At 40.4% G+C, this 23,500-nt stretch overlaps 1 protein-coding gene across 3 annotated transcripts in view; it reads right to left on the reverse strand.

Moving 5' to 3' along the window:
- Positions 1-12,228, reverse strand: part of APBA1 (amyloid beta precursor protein binding family A member 1) — an 89,672-nt gene extending 77,444 nt beyond the window's left edge. The window contains exons 1-2 of one of the 3 annotated variants that reach the window (XM_039566820.1): positions 12,073-12,227; positions 4,045-4,210 (exon numbers count right to left, since the gene is read on the reverse strand). The gene's annotated coding sequence lies outside the window, so the exon portion shown is untranslated. Of the gene's footprint in view, positions 1-4,044; positions 4,211-12,072 lie in introns of all 3 variants that reach the window. The other 2 variants (XM_039566821.1, XM_039566819.1) reach the window with 2 other exon arrangements.
- Positions 12,229-23,500: the final 11,272 nt, after the last annotated feature.

Raw genomic sequence — 23,500 nt, forward strand, 5'->3', positions numbered from 1 at the left:
TTTGTTTCCTACTGTTTCTACCAGGGCTTTTTTTTTGGTTACAAGGTAAGATTATTCCTCTTTATTAACAAAAGGGAGATAACATTTTGTTCCTCTCCAATTATTAAGCATCATTCCTGCCCTATGAACATTGTTGTGCTATTTGTATAAGACAACCAACCTAAGCTGGAAAATGCACACAGCTTAGGCAGAGATCAAAAGTTTGTAAGTGCATTTAAAGCAAAGAGATTCAGTAGCAAGTCATGCTTCAACACTGGAAACTTGCTATCAAGATTCCAACATTACTCTTAAATCAGTTCCTGTACTCCTTGCTCCTGTACTTATTTTTCTTCAATAGGTAAAAAATTTGTGGAGTGAAACCTTCTCCTCACAAGAAACATTAAAAACCTTGGACTTCTGTCATGCCTCAAATGTAAAGAGTTGAACAAAAAAAAAAAAAGGAAAGAAAAAGCTTTCTTAATTTAGAAACAAAGTGCCATTTTCACAGGGTAGACAAATTACCCAATTTCTGCCCAAAATTACTGTAGTTCTTTCTTTGACAGCATAAGGTTTACCAGGTAAAATGGAGAAAGAATCCAGGAATGCATTTGTTCCTAATTAATTGAAGAAACCATACAAACCTTCACCTAAAGCAGTGTACAATCACAGCAGCAACAACAGCCTCGCTTCCTTTGCTAACCAGACACTACAGAAGTGTCATGCACTTGATTTGCAGACAGTAACAAGATAAACTGTGTCCATGCCAGGCACAATGAGGTCCTCTGTTCCTGTAATTCACTGAGCACCTTTATTAGCAAGGCAGAAGAAAACCAAGTGCCATCTTATTCACGTACACACAGATAGCATCCCAACAATTTATTTACTGTTAATAAAAAGAGGCAAATGTAAAATTGAGGTAAGTTTCTTTCTTTGACCATAAATTCACAAGGCCACAGAAAAAGGAAATACTTTCCCTGAGTTGGAAATATCAGAGCTATGCATAATGGTCACCACCCACTGCCAAGTCTTCAGTGTTACATGACAAAGATTTATTTAGATGCTCTGGGGCAGTGGCTCCAAACTGTGGACTGTAAAGCTGTTTCCACATTCAGAATGGTCGAACATCTGTCAATTTTTAAGCTCTAAGGTACTTCCACTAACCCCATCTATGACTGTCCAATAGTTTTCAAGAGCTAAAGGTGGTGTTCTTTTCTGAAGAATATGTTTTTAGATTAAGTGCAATTCTCTACCCAAACTTCCAGCACAGGTTCACCAGATCCTTTGCAAAAACTTTTCTTTAACCTTGATCCCTTGCATATAAAAATCCACCCATACATTACATCATTGTTTTTTCTTGGGAAATACATCACACATACTGTGAAGTCATGAATAGGGCTACATTTAGAGCCAGAAGAATTAGTGTCCTCAGGACAAAGAAGAACAAAACAGGAAACATTATGACATTACTTACAAACCAGATACAGATGGGAGAGAAGAGAAAAAGGAAGAGTACTAAATCTCCATCACATACAATTCAAAGGCATGTAAAATACGAAGTACCCACAGCAAAACTATACACATAAACAATACACACCAGATGCAAAATAAAATATGTACATGAGATTACATTCCACAAGGACCTTGCCACAAGCACCATGCAGATTGAGCTGAAGGGTTACAATGCTATGCCTTAGAAGGAGGAATTCAATTTTCACATGCTACGCTTAGGGACAGGAAAAATAAAATAATAACTAGCATACAAAAATGTTTCCTCTGAGGTACCTGGGGCTGAGACTGAAGAATCTGCGATCATAAATATAATCCTGGAAACAAAAAAAGGAAGGCACTGCTACCACCCTGAGTCCCCAGGTTAAAACTTGCAACAATACTGCCACCATCTCATAAACTGCATATTGAAATTGGTGTATTTTCACTCCATGTTCGCTTTTGACACTTAAATGCCTCCTCAAAACTGAAAGTGTCAAAAATCTCATCAGTTTCCAGTGTCAGTGCTAACTTGGTAGTCCGTAACCATCAGCAAGAGCAGACTTGGGAGCCACTACAAGAGAATTCAGAAACTACAGCCTGTGGGGAAAGCCTATCACAGCTGATGAGCAACAGAACAAAAGCCTAGACTTCTAAGCTTTGGTCTCTTCTCAGCAGAAAATAGTTTCCAGATTTACACCCCTGAAGCTTAATACGTTGATCCGTACATCTTCTCTTTAGGCAGGACTGCAGCCAGAAGATTTGCCCTTTAGATAATGAAAGCATGGCAGACTTTTTGGGAGATTCCTTGCTCTTGGTAAAAAAAGTGCCTATTTAATGAACATTGTTTTAAAACAGCTGTGGTCATTGGATCTCCAAGTGTCTTCAAAAGATTCATTTAATAAACAAGTGTGCAAGAATAAACAGACTTCAGAAATTACAGCAGTCTGAATATGTGATTCCAGCACAACAGCAGGTGCTTTTTACATTGTATGGTAAGTCTTTGTTACATATTTGGCATTGCCTTGGTTACAGCAAGTAACAAATAACGCACTAACAGGCTGTGTCATCAAAATGTACCAGATGGATGCTCCAGTTACACAAATTTCTTCCCCACTCCTCTCCTCCAAATAGGATGCAACTTTTAAAGAGCAGCGACAGGCACCAACATGGAAAACCTATGCTCATAATCACTTTCCTGCCAAAGTGCAATCACTGCACCAATTACTTAAGCCAAAAATAATGCTAAAATTTGGACTTGATCTTGAAAGCCATATTGCCTCAGAGCCTGAAAGCTTCAGGAAGTTTGACCAGGTGAACATGGAACTGTGCACAACTGAAAGTCTCAGTCAAGTCTGATTTTTTTTTTTCCTAAATAATCTGCTTCTGTCACGAACCTCATGCAAGCTCCCTGGACACTGCGAGAAAAGGTGACTGATATTTTTTGCACTTTCAACATCCCAATTTGTCTTCTTAGAGGAAAAAAAATCAACTAGACTCCTCTGTTTCCCATATTTTCCCCACTATGAACTCATACTTCCAGCTGACTGATGTCTGAGCAGACCAGACATAAGAACAGGGCAAGGCCTCTTCCCCATTGGGTGGCACACCAGTGGAAAACAGGTGGGTTTCCCATGAGGCTGCAGAACAGACTGCTACTTCACACTGAACAGCTTTTCTCTGCAAGCACAGTCCTCCGTCCTAAAACCCACTGGCATTTCAGCCAGGTCTTACATGCTGTTCAAACTGAATACAAACTAAATACAAATAACTACAGGGGACACAGCACAACACCTCAAATATTTTAAAGATGTGATGGCTTTGCACTGGCAACAACGTCTTCCCATCTGAGCATGAATCCCCACAGGTGGCAGGCGAAGACCAACAAAACCTACCCAAAGGCTTCACTGGGTGAGTTTTATGCGGATTATACCCACTGTTCAGTACCTCACTACATTTGAAAAGTCAACACGAAAAAGAAGGCCACCAAGGTTCGTACACTACTACATCGTAGTAATTGCGTGAGATATTGCAAAAAGCCATGAAGCCATGGGATTCCTGTCATACACTGGAGAGAGGGGAAGTCTTCAACAGGCAGAGTAAATAAAGTGACTGTGGATTTGCACCTAGTTGGAGGAGGTCAGTCTCCTGATTTTTTGATACACTAAGCATAATAACAGAGACACGGAATATTATAAAAACAGAAGAGCAGGGGTTTTTGTGTACTGTCCTTCAGTCTTTACAGTTCATATGATTATTAAACCTTCAGACTGATTTTGGAACTATTTTAACAGACTAAAAAAAATATGATCCTCTTCCTTCCATCACAAGAAACTCTCAATTAATCAATCCCACCCTGTGAATCCCTTGCCGGTAATCTCACCCTCTGGTTTCAGGTGTAGGACACCTACAAAAGTATAATACATAACACTCAGTGTTTCTAATGACCAACAGCCCTAAAATGACTGTTTTACACACTGCTGTTTGAAAACACAAGGCTTTTAGGCAGGCGGCTAAAAACCTTTCTTTTAAATACAAATGAAGAAGTTCCCTTTCTTAATGTAAAAAAGAAATTCTTACCTTATTGTTGTTTGTGCTATTCTGTTATCCAGAGCATACCCAGTGTACATACATGAACTTGCACTACAGTGCCTGTGGATGCCACTGCTTACAAGAGCATAACACAGACCTTAACACTGAAGATCAAAATTGCGTTGTGAAATGCCCAGGTTTCAACAGTTATATACTGGAAGGAAAAAAAAAAAAAACAACATTTCATCCTCTGGTTATTATCTTCATGGATAAAGAGGCTGAAGAAAAGGTATCTTGAATAAAATATAAATTTACAACACCAGAACTGTGACATACAAAAATTGTCTTTGTTCCAGGCACAAAAAGGTTGTTCACGAAAGGTTGTTCACTCCACTTTTAGGTTGTTCACTCCACTCTTAATTCCTAGAGAATTACCGAAGGTCAATCAGTTTTGAAGTAGGGAACTTTCTACCTTTCTGAAAGTCGACTGTATGAATGTTAACTGTATACAAGCTGCAATTGTGCTTTAGTATTTACTTTCCATGCAATTATATTTCCACGCTGACATTCAGCTCAAACTGCTTCTATTGGCCATCAGGGGGCAATTTATCCTGAGGGGGGTCTGACAGAGAATCAGATCTCCTTTAGCAAATGTACTGTTGTTCTTGGTCAATGACAGCTCACAACAGGACCCCAGTGACACAGGCACTGTCATAACTAGAGCAATGGAAGACATCAGCTGATGCTCCATGTCACCTGTGACAAAGAGTCACCCGATACATTACTGAGACCACTTTTTATCTAAAAAAACAATTATACAGGCAGCTTATACACCTCTTAATCAATATATTCTTCTCTTTCCAGGTTACTTATTTGACTTTCTTTGAGACAAAAATTTTGTTCAAGAGGCTGGGTTATCTTGACTTCAAACCCAGATATAACCAAGTCAGCAGCTAATGAGAAATACTAGTGGTTTTTTTTTTTAATAATGTAGCTTGATTTTAATCCAAAATACGTTTGATGTATTGTAGATCGAAGCAGTAAGTCTGTGTAGCTCTTAAAACAGAAATGTGTTTCATGTAGCTTTTAAATTTGCATTTAAAAGCAGCTTGACGTAAGCTGAAATAAAGACATTCAGTCTTTACAGTTTACCCAGGTGAAGAAATAGAAAGGTATGTGAGGATGTGTGGAGTCCAAACTCAACTTTAACTGCTACTTAAACTGCTGATTCCAAAATCACTGCGGGCAAAGGGTGCCACACCAAAAATACAATGCATTAAAACTGCCTGACTTGGACAAGACTTTAAACTAGGGCTAAGCAGTCAGGTTAAGTGTCATGAGGCTGTAGTTGAAAGTCTAAAGCCTGCATGTTGAAGCTAATGCAGAGCCAGTATTATGAAGTACACTGCCCCCTTGGGCTGATGCTCATCTCCTCACCAAGAAGGCATCGAGCTCAAACATCTCCTTCTCATGTGCCTTGCAGCCCTAGCATGATCCTACGCAAGAAGATTTTGAGGACTTTGAGATTTTCTCATTGTTACTAAATGAAATTAAGATGCCAAAATCTGAATGAGTTGTGGCAATCTCATAAGTGGATTACATTAATCATTTATCAGCAAGGAATGATAATTGTTAAGCAAGAGCAGAAGCCTGAGTTCATCCTTATTTATCACACTGAGACAAAATGTATAATAGCTGCGAATATCAGAAATACACACCAAGATTGTGGAAAGGTTATGTAAAATGTCCACTATAAATACAATGGAATTACAAAGCTAGAGGCTGCTTTTGCACTGACTCTTACTTAATACACATTTCTGTCAGCTCACCACAGCATTACTGGGAGAGATTTTCTCATTAAGTTAAATGCGACTGCATTGCACATAGATACTAGGAATGCTGCTTAATAAATTTTCCATTTCTTAAACACAGTGTTCTAATTTTGAAACCGCTGCAAAATAACACCAAGAAAACAGTTTTCTAAACTTCTGGGCAAAAATCTCCTCCATCTTGACCATCTTAAAAATTCAATTAAAAAAAATAAATTTCAGGTCACTGAATTGGCTAATACAGCAAATGCACCTGTATTTCAGTCCTTTCTTAGGGGAAATGGCAGTGGTAAGAAGGACTTAAAAACAGCACCCATAAGGAGATCACTGTTTCCCTCACATGGTACATGTCCTTCACCCCAACACTCCCATCGCCCCAAATGCCAGCAGCAAAGCAAGCAGCTTTCTGCAGGGCAGCTTGTCCAGCAGAGTATGAGGAGGGCAGGTTGGAGGAAGGTCTCTCTCCAGCAGTCATATGTCACCCCATCACACCAGGACTGTAGCAAAACCTGCTGCATGAGCTGGTGTTTGACACCACGGGAGGCAGAGCACTCCACCTTCAGAGCTTCCTGCCTTGGTTAAGCCACAGCACGTGCAGCCCTTGTCTCAGTCACCTGATTTGAGCAGAGCTTAGATCAGATGGCATCCAGGGATCCTTTCCAACTGAAATTACTCTGTGATCATAAAAAAGCTGGTGTGAGAAAGCTCTAAAGAAAAGAGAAGGAAAAAACCCTCAGCTCCCCACACACATCATACAAAAACACATCAATTTCCTCTTCCAACACTGAAGGCAGTACCTGCCCTCCTTACATTTACCTGGGACACCAACACATAAAAAACCCTACTGTTTTGCCTGTTCTTTGCGTTTGAAGAGTGTTAGTTTAAGCATTCTGCTGATGTTAGCCTGGGAAAGACCTGGAGCAAGAACTTTTACCCTGTGGTTCTTCACCTGACTTTGGCGAGAGCTTTTTTAGTCTCAGTTGTTCTTTTAAAAATGTTTTTCCTAATTTAATTTTATTTAGTCTGAAGAGTTACATTTGAAACTTCCAAAGTACCAAGATTTCAAACATGATCAAAGTCTCATCAGAACAGACCCTACATAAACACATGGTAGCACCAAGACTGCTGGCAAGAACTTCAACTCACGGATCAGAAGAAATAAATACAATTTTAGAAATCCACAAAAAAAACCTAAGCATATATCAGGAAAACTAAGTCACAGTAATGTATGTTTAAAATCTTCCATTATGTTCTTACTTTTTTCCTCCTCCCTCTGTTTTAAAAAAACCTTCCTTTCACCCAGACCACAAGTTCTTGTCCACCCAAGTTTTGAGAAAACACATTTATTAAAAAAATAAACGAAATCAGAATGACCACCACACAAAGAATGATCAGAAAGCTATTGTCTTATGTGCATAAGTGAAAATTCTTGCAGAGAAATAAAACTGTTTAACCAAATAAATACAGGGGATCCAACCTATAAATACTAGATATTGAACCTTAACCACATGCATAGAGAAAGGCATTTCTGACCCCGACATGCATCCCCAAAATTGAAAAAATAAAGCAAAAGTGAGTCAACATAGGGTAGTTGCTCAAATGATCTTTGCCAAGATGGCCACATTTTGTAGCCTCCATGGCTCTGCTGTTCTGGTGTTTTTCTGACCTGTGTTCATCTTCTGAAGTTCAAAGTTTGAAAATTAAATTCAGCAGGCACATTCCTGATGCACAAAAGAGGTTCAGAACAGTTTATTAGTTGACAAAAAAACTGCCACTAAAAGGATTCAGCCTAAATTCCAGGGATGCTGCTCAGTTGTGACTAACTCTCAGACTTTAAATTAAGTCTCTCCCTCCCTACACTCACATTTTTCTCAGATGGGTGACAAGGTTGTCATCTTCCTAAGAAAAGGAACATTTATGGACGTACTCATCAGAAAGAAAGATGCAAGTAATGCTTAATTGCTGGTTTGTGAGCAAGATTCGACAGACCAAACAGCCTGAAAACAGGCTGGACAAGATAGGGGGAAGGTATATGGCTAAAAAAAAAAATAGTTAAACATTCTGAATTTTTGGTTTTAATTGGCTAAACATCAAAGAAAATCTCCTCCTTCTGCTAAGCAATGGGAAAAACAGAGGCCCCCCACGTGGTTTTTACCTCATGTAGACTAGGTATTGTTTTAAATACTTCTAATACATTTATTTCAGTTTCCTTGATGATGTACAAAACACCACTGCTTATCCACTTACATGGGCACATGGGTGATGGAAACTTCTCCCAGTAAGTATTTGTAATTAGACAGAAATCATCGCAGGACTCACGATGGATCAGGTGAGATGCCACCTGCCTAGCAGCATCTCCGTAGAAACAGAACTCCCTAGAAACAGAATTGCACTTTCATTCCTCCTCTCATGTCAATATGGATGGTCTCTAGTGGAAAGGGTTTAGTGTGGAAACACACGTTCTTACGGTTCTGGAGTATCTTCAGCTAAGTCCTCTGCCATCCACAGCTGTCATGTACCCATTGTACTGCTTCTGTATTTATTTCTTCAGAATTAGGACAGACATTGTCATCATGTGCCTGCATATGTGAAAGCACCAAATAAAGATGCTTCCCTAGGCCCCTCCAGTAAAGCAACAAACATGCAGCTTTTTAGAAGAACATCAATGCATGCAATGGAAACAGAGAAATACTGTCACACCGCTCTTAGTAGCTGACTTATCAAAGCAATCATTACTGTGAAGCAAAACCAATCAATCTGTTTCTCAGAAACCTTTAACCCCTATGCAATAAGCATTACTGGCAATCTATTAGAGATAAACGAGCAGAAGGTTGTTTGCTAGATCCCTCATTAAGCAGGAATCTTCACCTTCTAGGAAACCAGAAAAACACATTTAAAAATGCATTACTGGCACATCAAGGCTTCACTTAAGTCTATGGTAATAGGATCTTGTTCAAAGTTAAGCTTTAATTAATCAAGCTGCATTGCCTATGGACAACATATATTAAACTATCTGAAGCACCTCTAATATTTTTTAATTAGCTTTCTTTTGAGCTTAAGAGAAAAGGTCTGATTCTTCTAATTCATAATCTCATGTAAATCCAGAGCTGCTACGATCAATAACAAACAATTCATGTGCCAAGGGAAAAAATGCTAAATTTGAAGTATCTAGGGCATGAGATGCAAGTGGAAAGTTTCAGCTCTCTGCTTGATTTTTCCTGCATTTTGTCTATTTGAAGACTTTGAAGTTTATATTATAATTCCTCTTTTGTTTTTTTAGCATGTTCATTAGTTTGGATACTAACCCTAAACCCACCTACGTGTGGCAACATGGTGTTTATTTTCCCAGCCACTTTTTCTGGACTTACTATTAGTTTGTCCTGATTTTGCTTGCCATAAGCATTACCACACACTGACACAACCTAAAGCCAAGCAACAAAACCACTGCAAATGACTACCCACACTGGCCTGTTAAAAATACAAAACAAGCAGCTGAACAGGAGATTCCATTTCTTTTTACCCTCATTACTTTTCTGCTGGCTCTAGGGCTGATAAGCACTGCTTATAAAAGAATTGTTAACTACATTTCAAAGATGCACACAGTCCTCATACTGAAGGCTTTTTAAGTTTAAGAACGTAAGCATTGCACATGACTTAAAATGGTATCAAAGAAGTCAGAAGCCAGGTCCTGGTCCAATTAAAATTCATTCAAATCTCATATGCAAAGAATTCAGGTTTCTCATTTGCGCTGCTACTTAGATAGATGATGCAAACTTTAGTGTCAAAATTATTAGTCCCTTTATTCAAAGTGTTATGGAGTACGTACATTCCCATAGAGCAAACAAAACGTTCAGATTCAGATGTTTGTATCTTCAAAAATCCACACCCAATCTCCCTGCCCCAAAATAATAAGGGCATGGCAGACTACAAGATTTTCACCTTTGGCATCCATGATGCCACCACGTCCAGCATCACAAAATCTCTTCTAAAGCAGCTCCTATATTTTAAATACATAAAGTCAATTCTAACAAATAAAAACAAAACATAACACCAGAATGCAATTATATCCTTTCAACAAATAAGAAATTGCAAATTTATCATCAACAAAGGATTGAGAATTAAATTAACTCAGGAAATTGTGAAAAGGATTTTCTACTAAGTAACCAAAAAGGGCTATACTAAAAGCTTTGGCATGTCTCCCTCTTAACACACCAAAACTACATTTTCTATCTACCTAGATGTACCAATCACCTCCCCAGCATTCTTTTTGTAACTGAAGAGCTAATCTGTAAGCACTTTTATTTTGATAGCCTTCCAAAAGGCTGGCCTTGCTTCTGTTAAAAGACAGCATAGTAGCCAGAAAGTTTGCTACTTAAGTGAAGATAATGCACTAATGTAAGATAGAAGTATCATTTTAAGCTACAACTAGAAATGTCCAAGAAAACTTAGAGCAATGAACTACATGATTTACAGTGCACAGCCAACCTTGAACCACCACTACTTTGTAGAAATCAGTTTGGCCTAAAAGCTCATTGGTATCCCAATCTCAGATCACATTTTCCAAGGAAGGCAAGCCGTCTTTCACTAAGGCTTACATTTCACTCACCAAACATCCACAACATTCATCGAAGTTGCATTGCAACACTAAATGTTCTGCTTTTGCAGTTTCTTGTGATCTTCCATTATTATTCACTGGACACTTAATTTTTCTGTACAAATAGGCACAAATGCACAGAATTCAACAGTAACTGCTCCTGCCTCCTGAGCAGCACTTCTGGGCACCCTATCCTGCCCCTTCCCCCACAGCATGAGAATCAAAAGTAAACACGCACCTCACTTTTGGTTTGGCAGCACATACAGAATAAACACATTCTATGTCACCATCACCTCTTGGGAAGAACAGGCATCACGTGCTTGCTCCCAGCAAGGGCTGCAAAGGCAGGTGCAGCTGGTCCAGATTTAACAGCAATGCAGCAGAACCTAGAGTACTATGACTGGAATATTTTGCAGGGCAAGTTGGTTGGGACCCCACAGGTCACAGTTGCAGAGCAGACACAAAACTGCAGCCAACCTCGGTGTACTCTTATCAGCTAGTGTAACATGACGCACGTCAAAGGCAAGAAAAACACTACATGGCTGATCTGCCCTACACCCACATTAGCTCACTCTTAATGTATGCAGAGTCAGGCAAACATCTCTGCCTTCTAGTTCCTCAGCAGCTACGAAAACAGCCAGATCTGCAATGCACTCTGTAAAGCAAACTGCAGTTCCACAGCTCAAAGAATCTACAACAGAGGAAAGCAAAAAGATGTAGTTTTTCATCCCAGACCCGCAGTCCCATCTCTCTTAAAGAGCAGATTTATGATGGCAGTAAAACAAGTCTTGGTAGACTGCTCCTATTGACTCTGATCCTTACAGAAAGCAGATGTAGTGCGTACAGCTGCACTGACCACGACTGTGATTCAGGCAATCATTGTTATCAAACGGCTTTTCCGGGGAAAAAAAAAAAGACGAAGACTCCTTCCTTTCCCTGAAACCAGAAAGTGAGGGTAGCAGATATCACCTTCCCCCAAGCCCAGGGGTGGAGAGCACGCTCCTCGGGGAGGATGGGGAGATCCGGGCCCCACTGGGTTCCCTGCTGCAAACCGGGACGCGGCCGCAGATCCCGGCAGTATCTCCCGACGGAAGGGGCTGCTGTGACCGTCCTGCTGCGACGGCGACCACTCGACTGCCGGATGCGAAATCCCCACATCCCCCCTTCTCCTTTCCACCATAGAAAAGGTGCGGGTGCAAAAAAAAAAAAAAAAAAAAAAAAAAAAATCCAACCAAAAAAACCACCAACTAAAAAAGAAAAACCAGCAAACCAGTGCACAGGGGTATGCACGGCTCCACGCAGCATTATTCTACACACAACCCACCCACACTAAATAAAATAATGGAATAAATAAACGGAGGGAAAGCACGCAATGCCCCGTCGGAGGCTGGGATGGAGGCGGTCATGGCCGCGCTGGCGCCGCTCCCCGCAGCCCGGGGCAGGTGCAGAGCTGCCCCGCCGGCTCGGAGACGCGCGCACGGCCACGCAGCCGGACAGGGGCCGCCGCAGCGCCCGCACCCCGCTGCCGGCAGGAGCCCCGGGCGGGACAGGGCCGGCATCCCGCGCCGGGCACCCTCTCCCCGGGCCCGCCGCCTCCCCGACCCCCGGCGCGGGCACAGCCGGACCCCGCTCCCGGCCGCATCCCCTCCGCACCTGGTGCGGGTCCGCGCCGCCTCCTCAGCAGGCAGGGCGGCTCCGGCGGGGGCGGCGGTGCAGCGCAGGGCAGAAAGCCCGGCAGCCGGCCGCTCCTCCCGCGGCCACCATCTTCCTCCTCCTCCTGCCGCCGCCAGCACCGCCCGCGCCGGCCCCTCCCACCGCACCGCCCTCACGCGTCAGCGCGCCCGCTGCCTCCCTCTCTCTCTCCTGCCTGCCTCCCGGCGGGAGCGGAGCCCGACGGGCGTGGGCGGTGCCGCCCGGTGCGCCGGAGGGGGCGGGGGCGTCGTGGCTCGGCCGCCCCTGGGGGCTCCCGGCGCGGCGGGGCGCGGCCCGGCCCCTGGCCGGTCACACAGCCGGGGCGCTCCGGAGCGGCTGCCGGTGCCTGGGCAGCTCGGAGCGCCGGAGGCCCTGCAGGGCACCGACCTGTCCGTCTCGCCTTCCCTGAGCACGGGCCCCGCAGCCTTGGCTTGCCCCTGGAAGGAGGAGGCTCCCACCGGCGAGGAGGTGTGAGGGTGGGTGTGCCAAGGCATCGCAGCTGCCAGCCGGCCCTGCGCGTCCTCCATACCTGGGAGGAAGATGCAAAGACCGAGGTGCAGTACACCTAACCAAACTGTACACGCAGCCTGCAGGGAGGCTTACTGCCATGCTAGAAAGGGCTTACCAGTACCTATTTCCCAAAAGACTTACTCCCGTGTTCACACACACAAAACACAGCGTTGGACCTTAGCTTGCATCTATAGCTCCTGCTCCCTGTGCTTAACTGCCTCAGTGATTCCACACATGCAAAAAAATTCCTAAATTCCGGAAGATAATGTATTTATGGCATGTACATAAAATAAGCTATCAGAAAAAATACACCTTTTTTTTTTTTTTTCCCCCAGCCAGACTGATATTTAATCCGTTTTTCATTTTAAAAGAGGCCAGGGGACTTTAAAAAGCCTAACAACTGATGCAAAATTGTAGTATCGGCAACCCAAATTGGTACATTTTGACAGTATTGTTAATTTATCTCTTCAGGAAATGTGACAAACATCTGTGAAGTGCTTAGGCAAACTCCACTGCAAACTATCATAAGTAAACTACATATAAAGGCTTCTAACTAATTACTATGATAACTTGGTGTTAGTTTGGATTTTAAATCTGTTTTTCCCCTTCCGGTGGAAAGAGACTTTTTGGTTCTTGATAACAGGGTAATACCTATTCTCCCGTTATGATACAGTTCACTCTGTATTGCACAGCTGCACTTTTAAATGCCCAATGCCAAAATGCCACAGTATTCTCCAAATGAAGACTTTGAAAATGAGAGTATGAAAAAAATCTTGAGAATAATGAAGAAGGCAAGAAGACACAATTCTTTGGACATTACTACCAAAATCCTTTCCTCTTGTTTTTAATACATTGCAACACTACATTTCTTTCCCTCCCATGCTAATAGTTTCTATTCATCACTGTTCTTCTGTCCGGTCCTGGAGGAACCTTCCAACCTAACATTTGTAGCAAAAATAAATACATCGGGAGGAGATGTCTGTTCCCTTCTTTTACATCCTGCATATATGGCCCAGGAATAGCCCCGGTTACAACAACATAAGGTGTATAGAACGTGCATAACAGATTTCCAAAACTATTGATTCTTGGAGTTACATTAAATAAAACACTTCACTTGCAATCAAGTTCCTTCCCCCTGTTCCTCCTCTCAAAATAATGAAGCAGTTGGTCCTGAATGTGAACTAAATTTGCCCTTCTCTAAGAGGGAGGTTTGCCCACGTGACCTCTAGGGGTCCCTCCCGACCTACGTTTTTCTGTTACATTTTTATCGTTTAAAAAGATTAACTACAGCAGTCTCAATGACTGCTGAATTATATCCTAGGAAAGTTCATGTCCTAAACGCATTTTTCTCCCACAGCTCCACCTTACTGCATGTGTTTCACAGCTCATGATGACAGGTGTTCTAGCACGTAAGTTGTCTGTGAACCTGAAGAGACAGACGCTGCTAGAACGCAACAGTATTAGTATTACTAATGCTGCATTAGCATTGACCTTCGGGCTCTTACTTGTTTTCGTGAACATCATTATTTAGTCAAATTTCAATATAGAAAATTAAAACCGACTTAAAAACCAGTAGGAAAAGCACCAAGACTAATCTGGAACATTTATAAAATCAAGTAGTGCCGTGGATGAATCAATACTGCCTGCTGGATATTAAATTACAACCTTCTGAGAGTGACAGTTTTCTAAGTTGCTGTGGTAATCAGTGACAAATACGTATCAGCCAGCTTCTGGCATATTTAGACATTCTTGCTAGGTAAAAAATGCTGTTTACACTGAACCAATTTTTTCATTGTATATTGGGGGGGTGGTGGGGTGTGTTGCTATTTATATACCCATTAGCCTAGATAAAAGCTTTGGCCCTGGCAGTTCAGACACTTTCCCCCCTACATTAGCCTACTAATCTAGTCAGTTTCTATGTGTTTTCAGGAACTGGACATTGCAATGATCTTAGGTGTGTGTGACTTAGTTTCAGGCTTGGCCAAAAGCAAAAACAGCTCTCACAGACTGAAAAGACCAGTGCAACCTTGACATTTTTAAGGTCAGATAGCTCAAGGCCCAGGAGGGACAGAAATGAGTGCTTTCTGCTGTCTGAAATCTTGGGACTACAGTTTTTGTATCTCAAAAAGCATTAATCCCTGATTCTAGTGATGTGTGCATTACCTGTTGCTAGAAGAGAGGAGGCTGTTTCAGGGGTGCTTGCTGGTGCTGAAATAGGTGGGTTTCAAAAATAAATGTTTTCAAATTCTGATACTTGACCAATGAAGTAAAGAAAGGCAGTTTTATGAGTAACATCTTCCAGAGTCAACCATCTTCTTTACTAGCTTCTTGGTCTGAAATAGCTAAGTCAGTAGCATGGAATCATATCTATGGTTTTCAAGCATAAAAGGCAAAAAGCTTTAGTTAGTGGTGAACTAACATTAGTCACTATATGATAGATGGCAGCAACAAATGAGATGCAAAGTGAACTTGAAGGAAGATATATTTATTTCTTGCACTAACATCTTTTGCTCTTGTAAAGTAAGATTGCTGGGTTAGGTTGAAGAATGACTGTCATTTGGAGAGGTGAAGAGAGTGGGCAGTGCACATGATTGAAAGGTGTCAGTAGATGGCTAGGTGAGAAATGTTCCAGCATTAGTACATGAACCAAGTTATGGTGAAAGGCAGCCTTATGGCTTTTGCCAGAGAAACGGGATCTTTAATCATCTTGCCGAGGAAATTTCAGCCTTGCTCAAAGTACATATATATGTTCACATATAACCATTTTGTCTTCAAAGTAAAACAGAAGAAAGAGAAAATGCTAGACCTACATATTTGTCAGTTTTAGGAGATCTATGGGAGTCCAGGCAAATTTAAATTGTTGACAGCACAGTTCCTTTAAATAGTCTGCTAGTTGTACTGTAAAGATGTAGCAAACTCCTAAGATTACAGGCAATCTCTTAATTTTTCTTCAGTTTAATTTTAGATGAAGGTAGTCTGATCTTTTAAGACATCTCTTGAGGTTTTTTTTTTGGCCATGGTTTTACTACATATCACCATTAGAATAAATTGAACTATGTTAACAGAGTGAAGAAAGTGCTTTTTTTTTGTATTAACTTTTATTAAAATGGAGCCTGGATTTATTTATAGTTTTATTTCTTTATATTGATCTGTACTAAAAATCATGCTTCATATATACTTAATGCAAATCAAGATGCCACTAATTGTAAACTGTTTGTGGTTTAATTCTTACTATGTAACTAGTGGTGTGAAAAAGGAAATGGTGTTTGAAATCAGAAAATGTGATGTTAAGAGACTCTCCTGAGCAATGGCTGCTGTGAAAACAGTATGTGCAGAAATTACTTTCAATAGCAGCTTTTTAAATGAATTGTGGGAAGTAGGAGTATAAACAGTTAACCTGTGAATTTTTTTTTCTGTATGAAATATGTTCACACAGAAGTTATCAATAGTAAGACTGAATACGGTGGCTCATATGTGGTATATCACAAAAATGCCATGGATTCTTTGCTGCAGTTACAACATTGCAGTATTAGTAAATAGTATACCTACTACTCATTAAGCAAATACTTTCCAGCTACTGGTTTTGTGGAATTTAGAAACTGCAGTCACAAAATACACATATATACATGCATATATATACTTGTACTGTTGAAGAACATATGAGTACAAAGACCACTCAAAGTGCAATAAAAAACTTCCACGGAGACTGAATTTCTCTCCCTTGAGTACATGACCAATGTCCTATGAAGGCCAAGAGCCAGACCAGAGAGCCACGTCCTTGATGCCTCCTCATCAGGACCCATGTATGACAATACATTAACCAATTTGCATGTTGCTAAATAGATGCACACTGAGTGTTCCTTGTCTTTTGGGTCCCTAGCAGGACCTGTCGTGCACTGTGCAGTGCAGAAAGGGAAATTGTCTGCTTTAGTAGAATTAATGAGCCCTTTCACAATATATGACAACAGAACAAAAGTCACAGCAGTCAGGTGCTAAACACAATAGCACTGCTAAATCCTGTCCTACTCCTACAGATTCATCAAAACAAAACAACAGATCACTCCTGTTTTGTGCCACGCCATGCTGTTCAGCTCATTTAACAGTATGTTATTATTAATTAGTGTATCATATTCAAACACAGTCGTCTTCCTGGCCCAAGTGGGGACATAGTCCTTATTCTTCCTATCAAACCTTAAGTACCACAAAACAAAAACCCCAAACAAATATATTCACTGTTTCAGAAAATAAAAAATGGAGATTAAAAAAAAGTATGATAGTATCTTGCAAACTAGTTACCATACAGACGTAGGAAGGCTCAACTTCACTGACATAGCCAGATTCCCAGAAGCCATAAAGTAGCTTTTATCCTTCACAAAAAGGGATGTATCAGCCTTGAGGTTTCCAGACAAGCAGGTCAGCCTGCCTGTTCCTTGCCGTGGTAAAGCAGGTGTCTTGTGCTGTGTGGTTACTCTCCTTTGGGGTAGTGCACCCATATTACTTTCTGTGTATGTTCAGTAGGTTTTTCATCTCCTCCTTTTCCCTCCATGTTTAAAGAAAGATATGCTTTGTATTTCTGCTTCCCTTATGGAAACCCCTAATCAGAGAGGAATGGGGATACGCATCTTCCCTTCTCTCCCCTCAGTGTCCAGAGTCATCAACAGGTTGTTCCAGTGCTACTTTCCACTAGGTCCCACAGGCAATCTGACAGTTTAACTCATAAGCTGCTAAGTTTGCAGTGGTTAGTTCTGCTAGCAGGGATAGCAAAGAATTGACATTTTCCCAGTTCATTTTTATGTTCCTAATTATGTCTCAGTGCAGCCAGCTTTGACCTGCTGTGTATCAATAAGCATTTAAGTCTGAACCCCTATTTTTTAGCCAGTGGCACCCACTTCATTAATGAATGCTCTCTTCGTCAACTGAAGACCTACTGCTGACCAAGACAACCCAAAGTCCTTCTAGACAGAAAGGGAATTTATCTCTTTATATTTCATGCTGTTCCATTTCCATCCTCATTATACTCACTCAGCAACTATTCAGCTCTGCCACCCTCAACCCCAATTACTCAGTTCAAGCAGTAGTTGCAGTTTTCCCTCTGTTTTTATGGTTGCACTATCTTACAGAGAAAACTCAACTACTGCTCGAATCTCATGAGCAGCTGGAAGTGAATTTTAATTTCTGTACTAACTCAGTTCAAGCACTACCTAACTGAATAGCCTGTGTTTCATGAGACTGTAGGAACCAATAAATCTATTCATTTGAGGACTTTTTGAAAGCTTTTATATTTCTGGTCAAACTGAAAAGGCTTCAGAAAATAACAAATAAAGCTGTCATGAGATAAAAAAACCTACACTGAAGCAAGATTTTCAGCTTTCCTGGAAACAGGCAAACCTGTTTGTGCAAGGGTATGTAAAGGGAGAGAGTCTCTGCTCCCTTATGGGTATCTGATCAAGGACCTTTCCCATACCAAAGGGTGTAACAGGTAAAGGGGGAGCAACAAACAACAGTACAGAGACCAAACCCAATAGGTGAACTAACAGAGGCAAAGACAAGAAACAAACCTAAATTATGGGTTATTAAAAAACCACAGGCAAATTGGAAGAGTTCCAACAGATGGGAGTGCAAACCTGAGGGTCTGAGGTGTCCAAGGGGGTTGGTGTAGCTGTGCAGATGCGTGAAGGATGTGCAGGAGTGAGGATGGGGAGGTAGTGGACAGTGGTAGACAGCAAAGGGTACAGAAGGGGCCAGTTACTAATAAAAGACAGACAGCACCTTGTAAAGACAGCAGTTATGCACAGCGAGAAAGGTTCCTCTTCCCCTTTTCCTAAGCAAAAGCCATATTGTCCTTCAGTAGTGAAGATACCCCAATGAGGAAAGAACTTAAGATCAAAAAATTATCAGCGGCTACTAGATTTTCATGGCTTCACCAACTTGTTTGAAGTGCTGATAAATCTCCCTGGCTTAAAGCAGTCACATCCTATACAGCTAAAGATACACACACAGCCATGCTAACCTGAAGTGACACGACAGAACTGGGATATCTTTTAGTTTTACTTTGCTTCATGCCTGTTAAGTGTTTAAAGATGTAAGCTTTCAGAGTGGATGATGATAATGTCCAGACTGATCTTTCTCCTCCTATCTTCTGTTTTGACTCCACTTGGTAATCACTAATTGCCATGGAAAACACTATGTGCACCTGCACTTATGTCATTTTTCCCAATCAGACAGACGTGTCAGGGAGATTAATACTTCTGTTTAAACAAGCAACCTTATATGGGGAAAGAAAGCAAGACCTTCAAACTCTACAGGTTCTGCAGCTAAAAATCTTTGTTATCCTCATCTTTTGAGCTATAAGATACAAGTAAAGGGTACTTCAGCATAAAAAAAATTATACTATGATACTTAGAGGGTATGTCAGAGTTGAGAATATATTCGAGATTAAAAAAAACCCCCTCACATTATATAGAAAACTTCCCACTTCCCTTCCCACTTCACTTCAGAATCTGAAAAACACTTGCCCTCCAAAAGCTGTCATCTTCCCCTAGGAACTGCTTTTGTAGTTTGTCAACTTCTGCATGTCAGACATAGCTCACGCACGTAATACCAAGACTCAGACAAAAAAGATGCCTCTGTCGTGCTTTTTTTCCATGCGGTGCCCCACAAACTTACCCCCTCTCCTACTGCTACTTCTTGACATAACATTTCCACTTACTTTCCTTTTTTACCTCTTTACCAGACACTGCAGAAAAGTAGTTTTTTTAAGTGCTTCAAATGTTTGGTTACAAAGGAAGGGGTGAATCCATGGTTTGATTTCAGAGGTTTAGAACCCCTAATAGACTACAGAGTTAACAGCCAGATACTCCGCATTTCTGGAAAAACAGACAATGCCACCACCACCTTCTGGTATCCAGCAAAGGAGTTCTAAAGGGGTAGTTCTAAAGGAGTATTAGTAGCTGTTGAAGATTTAGACTTACTGGAACTAGAAAACAGTGGAAGACTTGAAGCCCTGTGTCAGAGAAAAAGTAATTATTACAAAGTGCAAGCAGAAGAGAATGACCATGCAGACATATTTTTCACTTCTTTGCCTGTATATCTGAACAAGATACCAAGATGACAAGGCAATCCTAGAAACTTTTACTTAAGTAAACTTGAGAAATATTGTACCTACAATTCCAGTCACACCATATAATAGATACGTAACACAAAACTCTCTAACCTTAAAGAGTTTTTACATATGCCATTGCATTGTAATATCCCAGTGCCACTGCTTAATAAAATAAAAACCCAACCCTAACCACACACTCTGACAGTTCAACCTCCTTTTATATTAATATGTATTAATTTAATACATTATTTAAATGAACCTCAGAACTATTTGGATTACAGCCTGGAATGAAAGCTCTTTATAGAGCTACTGATTGCCCTGATATACAAGGACTGGAAGCAAATTTACTGCAGCATTCACTCAAGACAATGAAAGAGATCTAAACGTCTAAGTCAGTTTTGACAAAAAATGAACTTTTTCATAAATGAAATCACAGAACTGTACATGAAGTAGAATACTATTTGAAGAGCTTAACTGCAGATTGACACTACGGATCCAGCTGTTAATGCATATGTATTTGCATAATTAGAAAGTTTACAAAAGTAATGAACATACCTCAAGTATCCTGTCATCCAGTTCAGATCAGCGGTCAGATTAGGGAGGATTCTTCTTCAGGTAGTCTCATAAAATTTATACAGCAAAATTTATGTTCTAAAGGCAGTCAACTGGAATCAAAGTACCATGTATAGTAGTACTTCTATATTACATCTATCTTTAATATGAATCAAAGAAGATTTTTTTTAAACGCAAGAGGTCAATTACCTGCTTTTAATATCTGTGATATCGTTTCCCATCAGTTTTAACAGCACAGAAATTGTACGGAACTTGGAAAGACTGGCACAAGCTCTTCCAGTTGATTCCGGATTTTAAAAAAGGTAAGCACATCACAGAACATCATGCTGTAATTTTAAAAAGTTACAGAAACATAAGCAGCAATCAGCTGTCCAAGTTCTGTGCAACTCTAGACAGTATAGCCAGCTGTCTATTGCCAGAAAGAAATATCTTATAAAGAAGAACTAACTGCTGTTCATCTCCATCCTTTCAGAAACTAAGCTTGAACAAAGACCTAAGAAAGCATTTGAAAAAGGTGTTAAGTGTCAGTGTTTAAAAGAACTAAAAGTTAAGTCTGCTGTCATCACCTAATTCACAAGAGAAGATTAAGCTCCTGCCAAAGGAAGTGTATCTCTGGAAAGAGATTAGCAAGAATTAGGAGCGGTGTCTATTGCACAAAAACCAAAAATGGAGCTCAGTGTTGTCAGAAAACAAAGGTTTTTTAGGAGATGAAAAGTTTATTTATAAACTGCCAACATTTAACAAAAACAGTATTACACTATTTTCCATTTTCTACAGAAATACAATAACTTACAGCAGTGCTTAGTCTATTTTGTCACTAATACATATAAAAACAAATCTGCTGATAAATAAGTGAGAAAAATCTGTTTATCAACCACCACCACTAAAATTGTACCTGTAAATTTTGGAAGACATCTGCATAGAATAGTTAGAACCTGTAAGGGTGCTCTTTTTTATTTTGTAAGTCATTTTGTACTACTAGGATATGCAAAAATTTAATTACCATGCAATACAAAATATTTGAGATAAACAAGGTAAAACTCAGTGTGCACAACTGGAAAACAGTGCTAAGATGCCTTTCTACGTTTCTAACTAGACATCAGGAAAACGCATTTTTTATATGGTGGAATTTCCAATTCCCTTCACAGCAAAACCAGATTTATAACCATGAAAATCTCTACTTGGCCAGGCTCCACTGAAGAAGGATTTAAAGCGTGGTGGAAGTTATCTAGTACTAGATAACAACAAAAATATAGAACATCTTAAATCAACATTACATAGATGCATTTTACAAAATAGATTAGCTGTTAGCTAGTGATAAGCATTTGTGAGATGGAAGGCTGACAAACGTGCAGTTCATTGTTGACCATAAATGTAGACAGCAAATCTGGAGAACAGCAACACTCACTTGAGCAGCACTCACTGTTTGTTAAGACATTCCTGTTCAATATTCCATCAGTTATCACACGGCACTTAAAACCTCACCAGTCATCCCTAAATATCTTGCATGAACCTTGAGCACTGGTATCTGTTTGCTATTGATACGCAATACTTCCAAAACTAAAGTGTTATCCTGGTTTGCACACAGGTATATTGTATGAAACTTTCTGCCACTAGAGAGGATGAAAAATTGTGGAGGCAGGGGAGAGTATGGGGGGTACTGAGCTGGGGCAGGAGGTGGGGGAAAGAGAAAGAGAGAAGGAGAGGGGAGAACAGAGGCAGAAAAAAAACAGAGGGGAAAAGGAAGCTTTCTTAGCTACTGATACCCTGTAGTACCCTTAGTTTTTCCGTAGCTGCCTTTTTAAACCTGTTAACATTCCATAACCTTAATAGCTCCTTTTCCACAGTGCTAATGAGTATACACTACACTGACTGGGATTTTTTATTGAAGCCATAAATACGACCATCTGTGAAAGACAAACAAGTCCCTTACATTTCATCACACCAAATATGTCATGGCTATCAGGTAGTGGCTGATACGCTCTCCACAGCCTGATCTTATGTCAATGAAGTTGGTAGGAATTTTGAAACTCATTTCAACAGATGTAAAAAATAAAGCATTCAGATCGCAAACAAATAACCAGATCCTGCAAATTACTTCTACACAAGGAGCCTGGCAGGTTTATTACTTGCTCCTTTCTGATTTAATGAACACCCAAAATTAAGTAAAAGAAGATTGCTCATATCAACTACGGGCTTCCTTACGTATTCGTTATACCTAGCGGCTAGTAAGAAAAAACGAAAATAAAGAAAGCAAAAAGTATATGAGAGAAGCTTTTTTAAGCTTTGCATTTAGGATGATGAGCAATACTTTCAGTAACGCCCTGTGATTTCAGGTGCTCATTTTAGAACACTTAGAATGAATTACATTGTCTATGAGAAAACAGGAAAGGTGCTAGCATTTTCCAGTAAAACTGATTCCTTTAAGGAAAGCTCTCAAATCCAGTAACTCGAAATCAGGAGACATTCAAAATTAGGAGGAATTCTGAAAATATTTTTATGTGATTTATTTTTACAAAAAAGATCATGAGAAAAATACTGAAAATAAAGTACCAAAAAGACTACTTGTTGTTTGTATTTAAATACCAATTTAAGTCACTAGTTCATGTTTGATATACTTTTCTCAGTCTCCTGTGATGCTAAAGCACTCATCCTAAACATGCCTGTCTAGTTCCTTTCTGGAGGACATGAAAAGTATCCTCTGGGTATTCACTGAGCACCCCCAAATTTTCCCAGCTTGCAAGACCTTACAAACTCTTTCACAGTCTCAAATACTCTCTACAAGCACTGGGAATAAACACCACCACTAATGATTTGGTTGGTGTGTGCAGGCACTTGCCCAAGTATCATGAAACTCAGGCAGATGAAGACAAAGAGAGGAAGCAATAGATCTCGCTGCTTTCAGCAAACAACCTGGCACTGACCCTGCTAGAGTCAGACTCAGGACAGGTCATCCATGGAACAGTCTGTTAGCAGATAGCCAAATGTGGGTGATTTTTGCAGCGTTCACAGGACATAAATACAGTTCCACCATCCATCCATTCACGCACACATGCATACTTATTGTGGGAGAATAAATACAGATAATTTACTCACAGACAAGCTCTCTACTGATTACAAAAAAGAAAAAAAAAAAGAAAATAATCCCCATCTGACAGGAATTCATCCTATGACAAAGTAAGACCAGTGAAAAACAAAATTAAT

The sequence above is a fragment of the Corvus cornix genome, chromosome Z (genome assembly GCF_000738735.6).
Source record: "Corvus cornix cornix isolate S_Up_H32 chromosome Z, ASM73873v5, whole genome shotgun sequence".
Classification (NCBI taxonomy): domain Eukaryota; kingdom Metazoa; phylum Chordata; class Aves; order Passeriformes; family Corvidae; genus Corvus; species Corvus cornix.